The 12,840-nt window shown below is 41.7% G+C and overlaps 1 protein-coding gene across 1 annotated transcript in view; it reads left to right on the top strand.

The window, feature by feature from the left end:
• DRAXIN (dorsal inhibitory axon guidance protein) overlaps positions 1-12,840 on the top strand; it is a 97,548-nt gene that overhangs the window by 24,303 nt on the left and 60,405 nt on the right. The window lies entirely within an intron of this gene.

The following is a 12,840-nucleotide window of genomic DNA, read 5'->3' as shown; positions in this document are numbered from 1 at the left end:
TGTGAATAGCAGCAGTTCCCCAAGAGAGACCGTACTTGCCACAACTGACAGCCTCTGTGTCACCAACAACCCATGGGAGACAGTAAAAAGCTTGGGTGACATAAAATGTTGTTGATCTATCTGTGTTTTGGGTGCCACACACAATTTCATTAACCAATGGTAATTACTCCTCATTGGAGATTTTACTTCACTTCCTGTCCAGAGTGAGCATTGTATCATCTATCTTCTTTCCTTCCTTCTTGTTTCATTCCTTCCTTCCATCATTTCTTCTTTTGCTTGATATCTTTCTACCTCCTTTTTCTATTATTTACTTATCTGATGTATCTATCTATCTATCTATCTATCTATCTATCTATCTATCTGATTTCATTCCTTCTTGTTTCCTTCCTTTCATCCTTCTATTTTTACTTCCTTTGCCTACTCTTTCTTCATCCTTGTTATCTATCTATCTATCTTTTTCTTTCTTTCTTTCTTTCTTTCTTTCTTTCTTTCTTTCTTTCTTTCTTTCTTTCTTTCTTTCTTTCTTTCTCTTTTTCCTTTCCTTTCCTATTCACTCTTTCTTTCCATTTCCTTTCCTCTTCTATCTATCTATCTATCTATCTATCTATCTATCTATCTATCTATCTATCTATCTATCTATCTATCTCTTACATCTATCTTTTTTCCTTCCTTCCTTCCTTCCTTCCTTCCTTCCTTCCTTCCTTCCTTCCATCCCATCTGCCTTCTTTTCTTTCTTTCTTTCTTTCTTTCTTTCTTTCTTTCTTTCTTTCTTTCTTTCTTTCTTTCTTTCTTTCTTTCTTTCCATTTCCTTTCCTTATCTATCTATCTATCTATCTATCTATCTATCTATCTATCTATTTCTTACATCTATCTTTTTTCCTTCCTTCCTTCCTTCCTTCCATCCCATCTGCCTTCTTTCTTTCTTTCTTTCTTTCCTTCTTTCCTTCTTTCTTTCTTTCCTTCTTTCTTTCTTTCTTTCTTTCTTTCTTTCTTTCTTTCTTTCTTTCTTTCTTTCTTTCTTTCTTTCCTTTCCTATTCACTCTTTCTTTCCATTTCCTTTCCTCTTATATCTATCTATCTATCTATCTATCTATCTATCTATCTATCTATCTATCTATCTCTTACATCTATCTTTTTTCCTTCCTTCCTTCCTTCCTTCCTTCCTTCCTTCCTTCCTTCCCATCTGCCTTCTTTTCTTTTTTTTCTTTCTTTCTTTCTTTCTTTCTTTCTTTCTTTCTTTCTTTCTTTCTTTCTTTCTTTCTTTCTTTCTTTCTTTCTTTCTTTCTTCTCCTTCCTTCCTTCCTTTATCTATCTATCTATCTATCTATCTATCTATCTATCTATCTATCTATCTATCTATCTGTTTTCCCCTTTCTTCCTTCCTCCCTCCCTCCCTCCCTACCTCCCTTCCTACCTCCCTTCCTTCCTTCCTTCCATCAATCTCTATCTATAGACATTTTTTCTGTGTCCCTATTGCTTATAATGATACATAATGATTCATCAATGAATACAGAGTGGGCTAATTAGGGTTTATTGTATCAGCTTGAAGTTCAGCTTCAGTTAAAGCAGAACTCCAGCAAAATATATCAACTTAAAAATGTACACCCCAAGAAAAAGTAAAATATCAATGCCACCTTCTGCTGCAATATTATCCTTCAACCCAGAGATTTCCCATGTAGAACTTTTTTTTGTGCCACTAGGTGTCCTCAGTGTGATGACCAGCATTATTCAACCCACTTCCTCTGAGCCCAAGTCACAAAGGACACACCCCCAGCCTGTGACTGGACAGTGAATAGGGAAGCAGCATAGGGATGAGCTCATGAGCTCATCTCTCTGTTGCTCTACTCTCTCTTCCTATCTGATTTCATTCCTTCTTGTTTCCTTCCTTTCATCCTTCTATTTTTACTTCCTTTGCCTACTCTTTCTTCATCCTTGTTATCTATCTATCTACAGTCATGGCCGAAATTGTTGGCACCCTTGATATTTCTCCAGGAAATCATGTATTTCTCACGAAACGTATTGCATTAACACATGTTTTGCTATACACATGTTTATTCCCTTTGTGTGTATTGGGACAAAACAAAAAAAGGGAGGAAAGAAAGCAAATTCGACATAATGTCACACAAACCTCCAAAAATGGGCTGGACAAAAGTATTGGCACCCTTTCACAACGGCGGATAAATAAGAATGTTACAAGCATGTGATGCTCCTGTAAACTCACCTGGGGCAAGTAACAGGTGTGGGCAATATAGAAATCACACCTGAAAGCAGATAAAAAGGAGAGACGTTCACTTAACCTTTGCATTGTGTGTCTGTCTGTGCCACACTAAGCATGGACAACAGAAAGAGGAGACGAGAACTGTCTGAGGACCTGAGAACCAAAATTGTGGCAAAATATCAACAATCTCAAGGTTACAAGTCCATCTCCAGAGAACTAGATTTGCCTTTGTCCACAGTGCGCAACATTATCAAGAAGTTTGCAACCCATGGCACTGTAGCTAATCTCCCTGGTCGTGGACGGATGAGGAAAATTGATGAAAGATTGCAACGCAGAATAGTCCGGATGGTGGATAAGCAGCCCCAAACATGTTCCAAAGACATTCAAGCTGTCCTGCAGGCTCAGGGAGCATCAGTGTCAGCGCGAACTATCCGTCGACATTTAAATGAAATGAAACGCTATGGCAGGAGACCCAGGAGGACCCCACTGCTGACACAGAGACATAAAAAAGCAAGACTACAGTTTGCCAAAATGTACTTGAGTAAGCCAAAAGCCTTCTGGGAAAACGTCTTGTGGACAGATGAGACCAAGATAGAGCTTTTCGGTAAAGCACATCATTCTACTGTTTACCGAAAACGGAATGAGGCCTACAAAGAACAAAACACAGTACCTACGGTAAAATATGGTGGAGGTTCAATGATGTTTTGGGGTTGTTTTGCTGCCTCTGGCACTGGGTGCCTTGACTGTGTGCAAGGCATCATGAAATCTGAGGATTACCAAAGGATTTTGGGTCGCACTGTAGGGCCCAGTGTCAGAAAGCTGGGTTTGCGTCCAAGATCCTGGGTCTTCCAGCAGGACAATGACCCCAAACATACGTCAAAAAGCACTCAGAAATGGATGGCAAAGAAGCGCTGGAGAGTTCTGAAGTGGCCAGCAATGAGCCCAGATCTAAATCCCATTGAACACCTGTGGAGAGATCTTAAAATTGCTGTTGGGAAAAAGTGTCCTTCCAATAAGAGAGACCTGGAGCTGTTTGCAAAGGAAGAGTGGTCCAAAATTCCGGGTGAGAGGTGTCAGAAGCTTATTGATGGTTATAGGAAGCGACTGATTTCAGTTATGTTTTCCAAAGGGTGTGCAACCAAATATTAAGTTAAGGGTGCCAATACTTTTGTCCAGCCCATTTTTGGGGTTTTGTGTGACATTATGTCATATTTGCTTTTCTGCCTCTGTTTTATATTTGTTCCAATACATACAAAGGGAATAAACATGTGTATAGCAAAACATGTGTTAATGCAATACCTTTTTTGTGTGAAATACTTGATTTTCAGGAAAAATATCAAGGGTGCCAACAATTTCGGCCATGACTGTATCTTTTTCTTTCTTTCTTTCTTTCTTTCTTTCTTTCTTTCTTTCTTTCTTTCTTTCTCTTTTTCCTTTCCTTTCCTATTCACTCTTTCTTTCCATTTCCTTTCCTCTTCTATCTATCTATCTATCTATCTATCTATCTATCTCTTACATCTATCTTTTTTCCTTCCTTCCTTCCTTCCTTCCTTCCTTCCTTCCTTCCTTCCTTCCTTCCATCCCATCTGCCTTCTTTTCTTTCTTTCTTTCTTTCTTTCTTTCTTTCTTTCTTTCTTTCTTTCTTTCTTTCCATTTCCTTTCCTTATCTATCTATCTATCTATCTATCTATTTCTTACATCTATCTTTTTTCCTTCCTTCCTTCCTTCCTTCCTTCCATCCCATCTGCCTTCTTTCTTTCTTTCTTTCTTTCCTTCTTTCCTTCTTTCTTTCTTTCCTTCTTTCTTTCTTTCTTTCTTTCTTTCTTTCTTTCTTTCTTTCTTTCTTTCTTTCTTTCTTTCTTTCTTTCTTTCTTTCTTTCTTTCTTTCTTTCTTTCCTATTCACTCTTTCTTTCCATTTCCTTTCCTCTTATATCTATCTATCTATCTATCTATCTATCTATCTATCTATCTCTTACATCTATCTTTTTTCCTTCCTTCCTTCCTTCCTTCCTTCCTTCCTTCCTTCCTTCCTTCCTTCCTTCCTTCCTTCCCATCTGCCTTCTTTTCTTTTTTTTCTTTCTTTCTTTCTTTCTTTCTTTCTTTCTTTCTTTCTTTCTTTCTTTCTTTCTTCTCCTTCCTTCCTTCCTTTATCTATCTATCTATCTATCTATCTATCTATCTATCTGTTTTCCCCTTTCTTCCTTCCTCCCTCCCTCCCTCCCTCCCTACCTCCCTCCCTACCTCCCTTCCTACCTCCCTTCCTTCCTTCCTTCCATCAATCTCTATCTATAGACATTTTTTCTGTGTCCCTATTGCTTATAATGATACATAATGATTCATCAATGAATACAGAGTGGGCTAATTAGGGTTTATTGTATCAGCTTGAAGTTCAGCTTCAGTTAAAGCAGAACTCCAGCAAAATATATCAACTTAAAAATGTACACCCCAAGAAAAAGTAAAATATCAATGCCACCTTCTGCTGCAATATTATCCTTCAACCCAGAGATTTCCCATGTAGAACTTTTTTTTGTGCCACTAGGTGTCCTCAGTGTGATGACCAGCATTATTCAACCCACTTCCTCTGAGCCCAAGTCACAAAGGACACACCCCCAGCCTGTGACTGGACAGTGAATAGGGAAGCAGCATAGGGATGAGCTCATGAGCTCATCTCTCTGTTGCTCTACTCTCTCTTCCTATAAGCATGCTCCTTGTCAGCACTTGAATCAACTGGCTCCTTTTGCTGCTTCTTCCTCTTCCAGTCTGAGCTCTGCTGTACACAGACTGTAAAAGGCTGATACCAGGTTTTATTCAAGTAATTACACTGCTTATAGTTAAAAAAGAAGTATGTTTAATGATGTATTAATGATTACAGAAGAGCATTCCTTTGTGTCATTTATATCTGCCTAGAGTTCAGCTTTTAGCAGAACACAGAGATGAAATATTCCAGGCCACGAAGCTATTTGTGTGCTGATGCCTCAAAGAGCCCATTTATCCTTGTCCGCGTTCCAGCGTCCTTTGTATCCTTCCATAGATAAAAACTCTATAACTCTAGCGGTGGCCGATTATCTCGGGCTTTGTGTCGTTAGATGGAAAAAAAAAATAATAATCGCATCCGGACTTTGTTGCCTTTTTGCTAACACAGGTCGCCTTCCCCAAGTGTGAGCGGCTCATAAAATCCACCGGGGGCATGGGAGAGGCGGGAAAACAAAGGTTCTGCGTCTTTTTTTTTCATGAGCACCCAGCTGCCTCATCGTTACAGCCAATGTTTTCTTCTCTGTCCCTTCCAAAAAAAAAAAAAAAGCCTTTAATATTAGATCCAGAAAGCGACAATGTGGCCACCGCAGAGCGAACGCAGCATGGAGGCGGGATAGGGAAAGGATCTTTGAAGTTTAATGAGACTCTAATTCCAGCTCGCCATGAGTCCTCCTTCTTGCCAAGCCTCTCGTGTCTAAATTTATGGAGAGTACAAGTGGTTTCATCCTGGTAGCAACATGATAAACATCCATTCACCCCCCCAGGTCTGATTTATACACACTTTGGTCTTAGATTCTCTGGCACGATGCGTTGAAAGGCCGTGTGAAGCTGTACAGCAAACAAGCAACCGCGGGAGATGAGCATCCCAGATAATGCGCGGCGTAAAATGTTTTTGAAAAAAAAAAAAAGAAACCTCTAGGAGCTTGATTGTATAAAAGAACAGAGAAGTCCAACCAAGATAAAAACTGGAGGCAAAATGACATCAGGTTACGTGCACGCGGTATTCCCTCTGCAGAAGTTTCCTGTAGGGGGCGCTGCAAATGACTGGAGTATTCAGTTTAAGCGCTGTGCAGCTTTCGGCATAGCCGTTCACCCAGTGAAAGTGCATGTACATTCATACAGGACAAAAAATGGATATATTAATGTGGGATTAAACCCAAACCAAGAATGTAATATAGTGCAGATTGCCAATCATTAGATGTGGTGGCGGCATTAGTTTTCTTTTTTCAGTCTTTTTTCACTTTGTTTTCACCTGGTGATCTGGCCAGTAACTCACCTCCTGTATTAGAGTGCCTCCACTCTGAAAGAAGGAGCAACAGAGACACCTTTTGGACAGCAGCATTATCAGTCTGGGGGGGGAAGGGAGTGTTAGATGAACTGACAGATTTAAATACACTAACAAACTGAAGCTGAACTCCAGCTCACAATTTATAAGCGGTTATAACAAACATTTTTTTTTCTTTTAGGATATAGGTTTTACATAAATAAAATCTGATCTTTGTAAGCACCCCTGTCAGTAGTAAATGGTTTGTCTCAACCCCTAACTGCTACATCTGTAGAAGAGTGTGTTTTGTGAAAAACAACAAACTTACCGGCCGATTCTCCAGATGAAAATAAAGGAAAGAAAAGCTGAAAAAGAAAACGAATGCAGCCATTACATCTAAGAATTGATAAGCTGCAATATCATAAATGTTTGCTTTTGGGTTTGTCACTGGTCACACTGCTGGGATTTAACCACTTGCTGTCTGCCTGCTGTTTATAAACGGCAGGGTGGTGTCACACCAGGAGCGGGTTGCCGTTCATAAACGGCACCTGCCTTTTCTAGCTGTGTGCGCTCCCTGGGAGCGCGCAGCACCGCGATCCGGTGCCCGCTGTGTCCTCCGGACACAGTGAAACACCGATCGTCGGACGGGACCTCTGTACGAGGTCCCCATCATGTGATTACTGATTGGCCAATCAGTGATCACATGCAAAGTAGTAAGCAAGATGTCACTTGTGACATCATTGCTTACTACGTGTGAAATCTGTGAATGATCACAGAGGTCATATGGTACAAGGCTATACCATGTGACAAGGTGTGACCAATCACAGCTCACTCAGTACTTCTCAATGGCTGCAAGAATGCAGACAGAGAGAAAGAGAAATGATTGCTTTTACATCCTATATGGGTGTAAAAGCAATCACTGTAAAAAAAAAAAAAAAATCTTCATCACCCCCCACAAGTAGTACAGTGTCACCATGGTGACACTGCACTGCTAGGGTGACAGTATGTAAAAAAAAAAAAAACATAAATAATAATATAAAAAAATAAAATAAAAATGTAAAAGAAATGTTTAAAAATTATAATTTTTGGTTATAAACTAATTTGGCTTATTTATTTTTTTACTAAAAATATAACGGAATACATTTTGGTCAAGATTTATGATGAAAGATTATTTATTTGCAAAAAGAAAAACACTTTTTTTCAAAATTTTTGGACTTTTTCATTTACATAGCAAAAAAAAATAAAAATCCCAGCAGTGAATAAATACCACCAAAATAAAGCTTTATCTGTCTCAAAAAAATGGTAAAAAATTCATATGGGTACAGTATTGCATGACCGCGCATTGTCATTCAAAGTGTGAGAGCGCTGAAAGCTGAAAATTGCCCTGGTCAGGAAGGGGGTAAAGTGTCCGGACAGGAAGTGGTTAAAACCGTGTGATTTGTGTGCACTTTCAGAGTGATTTCTGAAGACCTTCTGAAGACCTTTCCATTTTATTTCTGGGCAGCACAGTGGCTAAATGGTTAGCATTTCCGCCTGGCAGTAGTAGGGTCACTGGTTTGAATCCCAGCCACGGCACCTCCTGCCTTGAGTTTGCATGTTCTCCCTGTGCCTGTGTGGGTTTCCTCCAGGTACTCCGGTTTCCTCCCACACTCCAAAGACATGCTGGTAGGCTAATTGGATTCTATCTAAATTGGCCCTTGTATATGAATGTGGGTTAAGGAACCTTAGATTGTACGCCCCTTGAGGGTTAGGGACTGATGTGAATGTACAATATATATGTAAAGCGCTGTGTAAATTGACAGTGCTATATAAGTACCTGAAATAAATAAATAAAAATATTCTATGTATGTGAAATTACAACAAAACTGCAGAAAAAGTAATGCAAGAACTATTTTAGAAATCGTGCTGCAGCAAATCACACAAGTTAAGACACTGATATTCTCATTAGATGCAATTTCAGGTGCGATTTATATGGGTCGGTGAGCCTAGCTGTTAGTTTTCCATTGCTAAGTGTGCCCTATGACCTCAGCACAGTTAAGAGTGGGCGATTTCCATCCCTGAGCAAGGCAAACTTTTTTTTTTTTCATTTTGGATAGAGTGGAGAGGGATTAGAACTCCTGTCCCGTCTGTGCCCCTGTTAAGGAAATTCACCCTCTCTATTTGTCCTGTTTACCATTATCATTGAATGTGAAAGTAAATCTCAAATTTTGGGTTGCCCCCAGAAAAGTAACGGAAGGGAAATCTTCCAATGGGGACACTAGTTTTGGTGATCTGGGGATCCCCAGGGGATTCCCTTAATTTGGGAGGGAAATCTACGAAATGGGACACAAAAGGTGAAAACAAAAATCTCCCTTGCTCTATCCAAAATGATAAAAAAGTTAGTTCTACTCTAATTGTTTCATTGCCAAGAAGACATGAGAGATAAGTATACATTCCTAGCACAGAATATTATCAATGTACTTATGTAGGAGGGCTTCCCATAGGTCTTTACAAAGGAGGACTTGGAGGACTGTATCTGTATTGACCATGGTATATTTATTTATTAAAAGGTACTTATATAGCATCTTCAATTTACGCAGCACTTTACATATATATTGTACATTCACATCAGTCCCTAACCCTCAAAGGGTGTACAATCTAAGGTCCCTAACTCACATTCATACATACACATACTAGGGCCAGTTTAGTCAGGAGCCAATTAACCTACCAGCATGTCTTTGGAGTGTGGGAGGAAACCAGAGTACCTGGAGAAAACCCACGCAGGCACAGGGAGAACATGCAAACTCCAGGCAGGTGGTGCCGTGGCTGGGATTTGAACCAATGACCCTAGTACTGCCAGGCATACAGCATGGCATTCATATTTGAAGAAACCTACCATGGCCACCATTAATGATCTCAGTGTGAACATGCTAATTGCCTGGCTGTCTCTGGGGGTGAGTCACTGACATGGAACAAGTGAGCAGATTGGGATAGTTAAAGCCCTAGTACTGCCAGGCGGAAGGGCTAACCATTTAGCCACTATGCTGCCTGCACAAATCCATGGACATTTGACTGTGGGACATGTCTACCAAATATGCTTCATGTCCCCAAGATCAGGGCATCCTCAAAAGCATGTAGAGGTGTAGGAAGGTAAATACTTGTGACAATACTTTATAGAAATGTTCCTAGGTAAGCACATTACACCAACATTTGAAAAAAGCCACCCTTATTTTGTCCCACTCTTCAAGGAGCAGAGTGTGTTAAAGTCCACTTCCCACCGTCAGCAATAGAAAATGGAGATCGATTGTAGGAGTTGTTCAAGATAGCGGAGTATAGTAAAGAGACCAGCCCCTGAGATGCTGGGCAAGATTTACTTTGTGATTCGAATGCTGTCATGGTCATGGACAAATCTTGGCTTTTAAGCAATGACTCTACAAGGTTACAGCTTTGAATACAAATGAATAGTTCAGTGTGGGGAATGTAGTGAGAGTCTTTGAGTTGTTGACATGTGTGAACTCCATGTGTATCTAATAGAGAATGTATCACAGTGAAACCTTGCATGTACCACCAGCGATAGCTCTGATGGGTTTCCAATGGATGTCCATAGCTTCCTGTAAACATAATCCAGTACTCCTCTCAAGAGCCCTAAATCCTGATGCAAGCAGTCTGTCTGGGTTTTAGGAGAAGCTGGAAGTGGGGGACGTCAAGCCTGCTGAACATTTATCAGGTTAAGGAGTTTGGGGCAGAGTGAAGAGAGAATTCAGTAGAGAGAGGAGAGGGGAACTGGGTCGTATTGAGCGCATCAGTCAAAGTCCACAAAGGTGCACCATGGCCAGAGAACATGTGATGGGATAGGAATGAGTAGGACCGTAAAGGGATAAAATAGTTCAGGACATTTTACCGATGTGTATGCAACCAAGCAACAAGATGCAGGCTTTTTCCCATGACTAGCAAACGTTTAAGGGACCTGATGGGGGTGGAATTAGCTTTCAACAAGCAATGATAAGATGGAGCAAGTGTGATTCCAAGTTATGGGATGGTGGGAATCCATTGGAACTAGAATTGGACCTGTAAGGAATGTTGTATAGCTTCTTTTTAGCAGGCATGATTTAATCTAGGTTCAAACCTATGCAGTTTGTGTTTGATCCGTTTCTGCAGTGCCTTTTGCCATACGTTTTACGTTTTTGCATATGCGTTCTTTACGTATTCTTGCCACTTTTTTTTATAGCTTTTTATAACTATTAGTGGGAGGAATAGTGCCCCATCATTGGTGCCAGTGGAAGGAATAGTTTCCCATCATTGGTGTCAGTGGAAGGAATAGTTTCCCATCATTGGTAACAGTGGGAGGAATAGTGCCCCATCACTGGTGTCAGTGGGAGGAATAGTGCCCCATCCAGCGGCGGACTGACCATTTGGAAACTCGGGCACTGCCAGAGGGCCCGGGGTCAGTAGGGGGCCCCATGAAATGCCCCTGGTACCTTTTTCATAGGTTCTTTTGAGTTTGGCAAGGACACAGAGGCTCCATGATCCCCTATTGCCCGGAGGCCCCATGAGTTGTCAGTCTGCCCCTGGCCCCATCATTTGTTTTAATGGGAGGAATAATGCCCCATCATTAGTGTCAGTGGGATGAATAGTGTCCCATCATTGGTATCAGTGGGAGGAATAGTTTCCCATCATTGGTATCAGTGGGAGGAATAGTTTCCCATCATTGGTGTCAGTGGGAGGAATAGTTTCCCATCATTGGTGTCAGTGGGAGGAATAGTTTCCCATCATTGGTGTCAGTGGGAGGAATAGTGTCCCATCATTGGTGTCAGTGGGATGAATAGTACCCCATCATTGGTATCAGTGGAAGGAATAGTTTCCCGTCATTGGTATCAGTGGGAGGAATAGTGCCCCATCATTGGTGTCAGTGGGAGGCATAGTGCCCCATCATTGTTGTCAGTGGGAGGAATAATGCCCCATCATTGGAATTAGTGGGAGGAATAGTGCCCCATCATTGGTATCGGTGAGAGGAATAGTGTCTCATCATTGGTGTCAGTGGGAGGAATAGTGTCCCATCATTGGTGTCAGTGGGAGGAATTATGTCCCATCATTAGTATAAGTGGGAGGAATAGTCCCCCATCATTGGAATTAGTGGGAGGAATAGTGCCCCATCATTGGTATCAATGGGAGGAATAGTCCCCCATCATTGGAATTAGTGGGAGGAATAGTGCCCCATCATTGGTGTCAGTGGGAGGAATAGTGTCCCATCATTGGTGTCAGTGGGAGGAATAGTACCTCATCATTGGCATTAGTGGGAGGAATAGCGTCTCATATCATGGAGGAATAGTGCCCCAAGGGCCGTATAAAGGCTAGCAAAGGGCTGCATCTGGCCCTAGGGACACTGTTTGGAGACCACTGCTCTATACAAAGCAGCTGGGGCTAATCTGTAAATGACTACATACATTTTGCGGAGGACCACCTAAGAAGCAATGTTACCTGAATCAGCCAGCAAGCGATAATTTACTGATCAATTGCACAGGAATTTACCCCTGTGGTTGGCAGAGCCACGTAGCACCAGCATTGTCCATGACCCCAGCATTGACCATTATATATATCTGTTAGTAGGTCCGCCTGGCCGATCTCGGCAACCCACAGCCAGTGGAGGACTCAACCGAAAACGGTGCGCAGATCTGCAGCCTCAACAAGCTTTTATTACATGTCCCTAATTAGCTGGAAAAAGCGCAATTGAAGGAATTCCATATTGAGGGCGATGATTAATATTGGATTAAACATGTACATAAGGTGCTATAAGACGGCTGTAATTAAAGAATTAGCGGTATGGAATATCCGCCCGGGTAGTGCTGATTATACTGGCGAGGCGAGCAGAGCCAACCTGCAGCGTTAGCGCCAGCTGGGCAGAAATCTTGTGAACGCAGCAGCTGTGCATCCTTGGCATAAGCCTTGGCATGTTGGAGGGGCACCCGAGGGGAGGAGGGGCCCGTCCAGAAAAACTCGAGCAGCAGGGAAGGAAGATATTGGAAGGAAGGAAGATGAAAAGGAAACATCAGAATGATTAATTACTCTCATTTGCATTTGAATCCGAGGCGGACGTTTATCTCGGCAGATTGTGCCCATGTCTGTTCATGCCAGGCTGCATAGCACTTCCTATCAACTCACTCCTCCAGGACTCCGCCAGCTCCTCGAGCTGCCGCTAGAGATTCACGCCGGAATGAAACTCACGCATCCGATTTATCTCCGTCACCTCATCGCCTTTATGTTATCGCTTAAAGGGGGACTCCAGATTAAAAAAACAACGCTCTTTTTAAAGTGTTATTAAACCCGCTTCCAGCAGCTGATTTAATCTTGTACTGGGTATGCAGCTTCTTTATCTTTAATCCTTGTCTATGTTCCAGTGTAAGCTTGTGCCGTAATCACTACCGCCAGTTTCCTGTTTCAGGGTGACTCCTTTCTCTGGCAGCATCCTATGGAGCCACTCTTGCATGCAGGGACTAGAGTTGTGTCTCCCTACTCTGTGTGTATCAATAGAAACATACAGCCCTGTAGTCTAGAATGGCGAGGTACTCCCCTGCTCTCCCTCTTTCTAAGCTAACAAACTAGTTGGAGACCGCACTGTCAGCCATT

Source organism: Staurois parvus, unplaced genomic scaffold (genome assembly GCF_062004578.1).
Source record: "Staurois parvus isolate SC_StPar_1 unplaced genomic scaffold, SC_StPar_1.0 ptg001053l, whole genome shotgun sequence".
Classification (NCBI taxonomy): Eukaryota; Metazoa; Chordata; class Amphibia; order Anura; family Ranidae; genus Staurois; species Staurois parvus.
The sequence above is the reverse complement of the archived record's forward strand: the minus strand, read 5'-3'. Positions and strand labels throughout refer to the sequence as shown.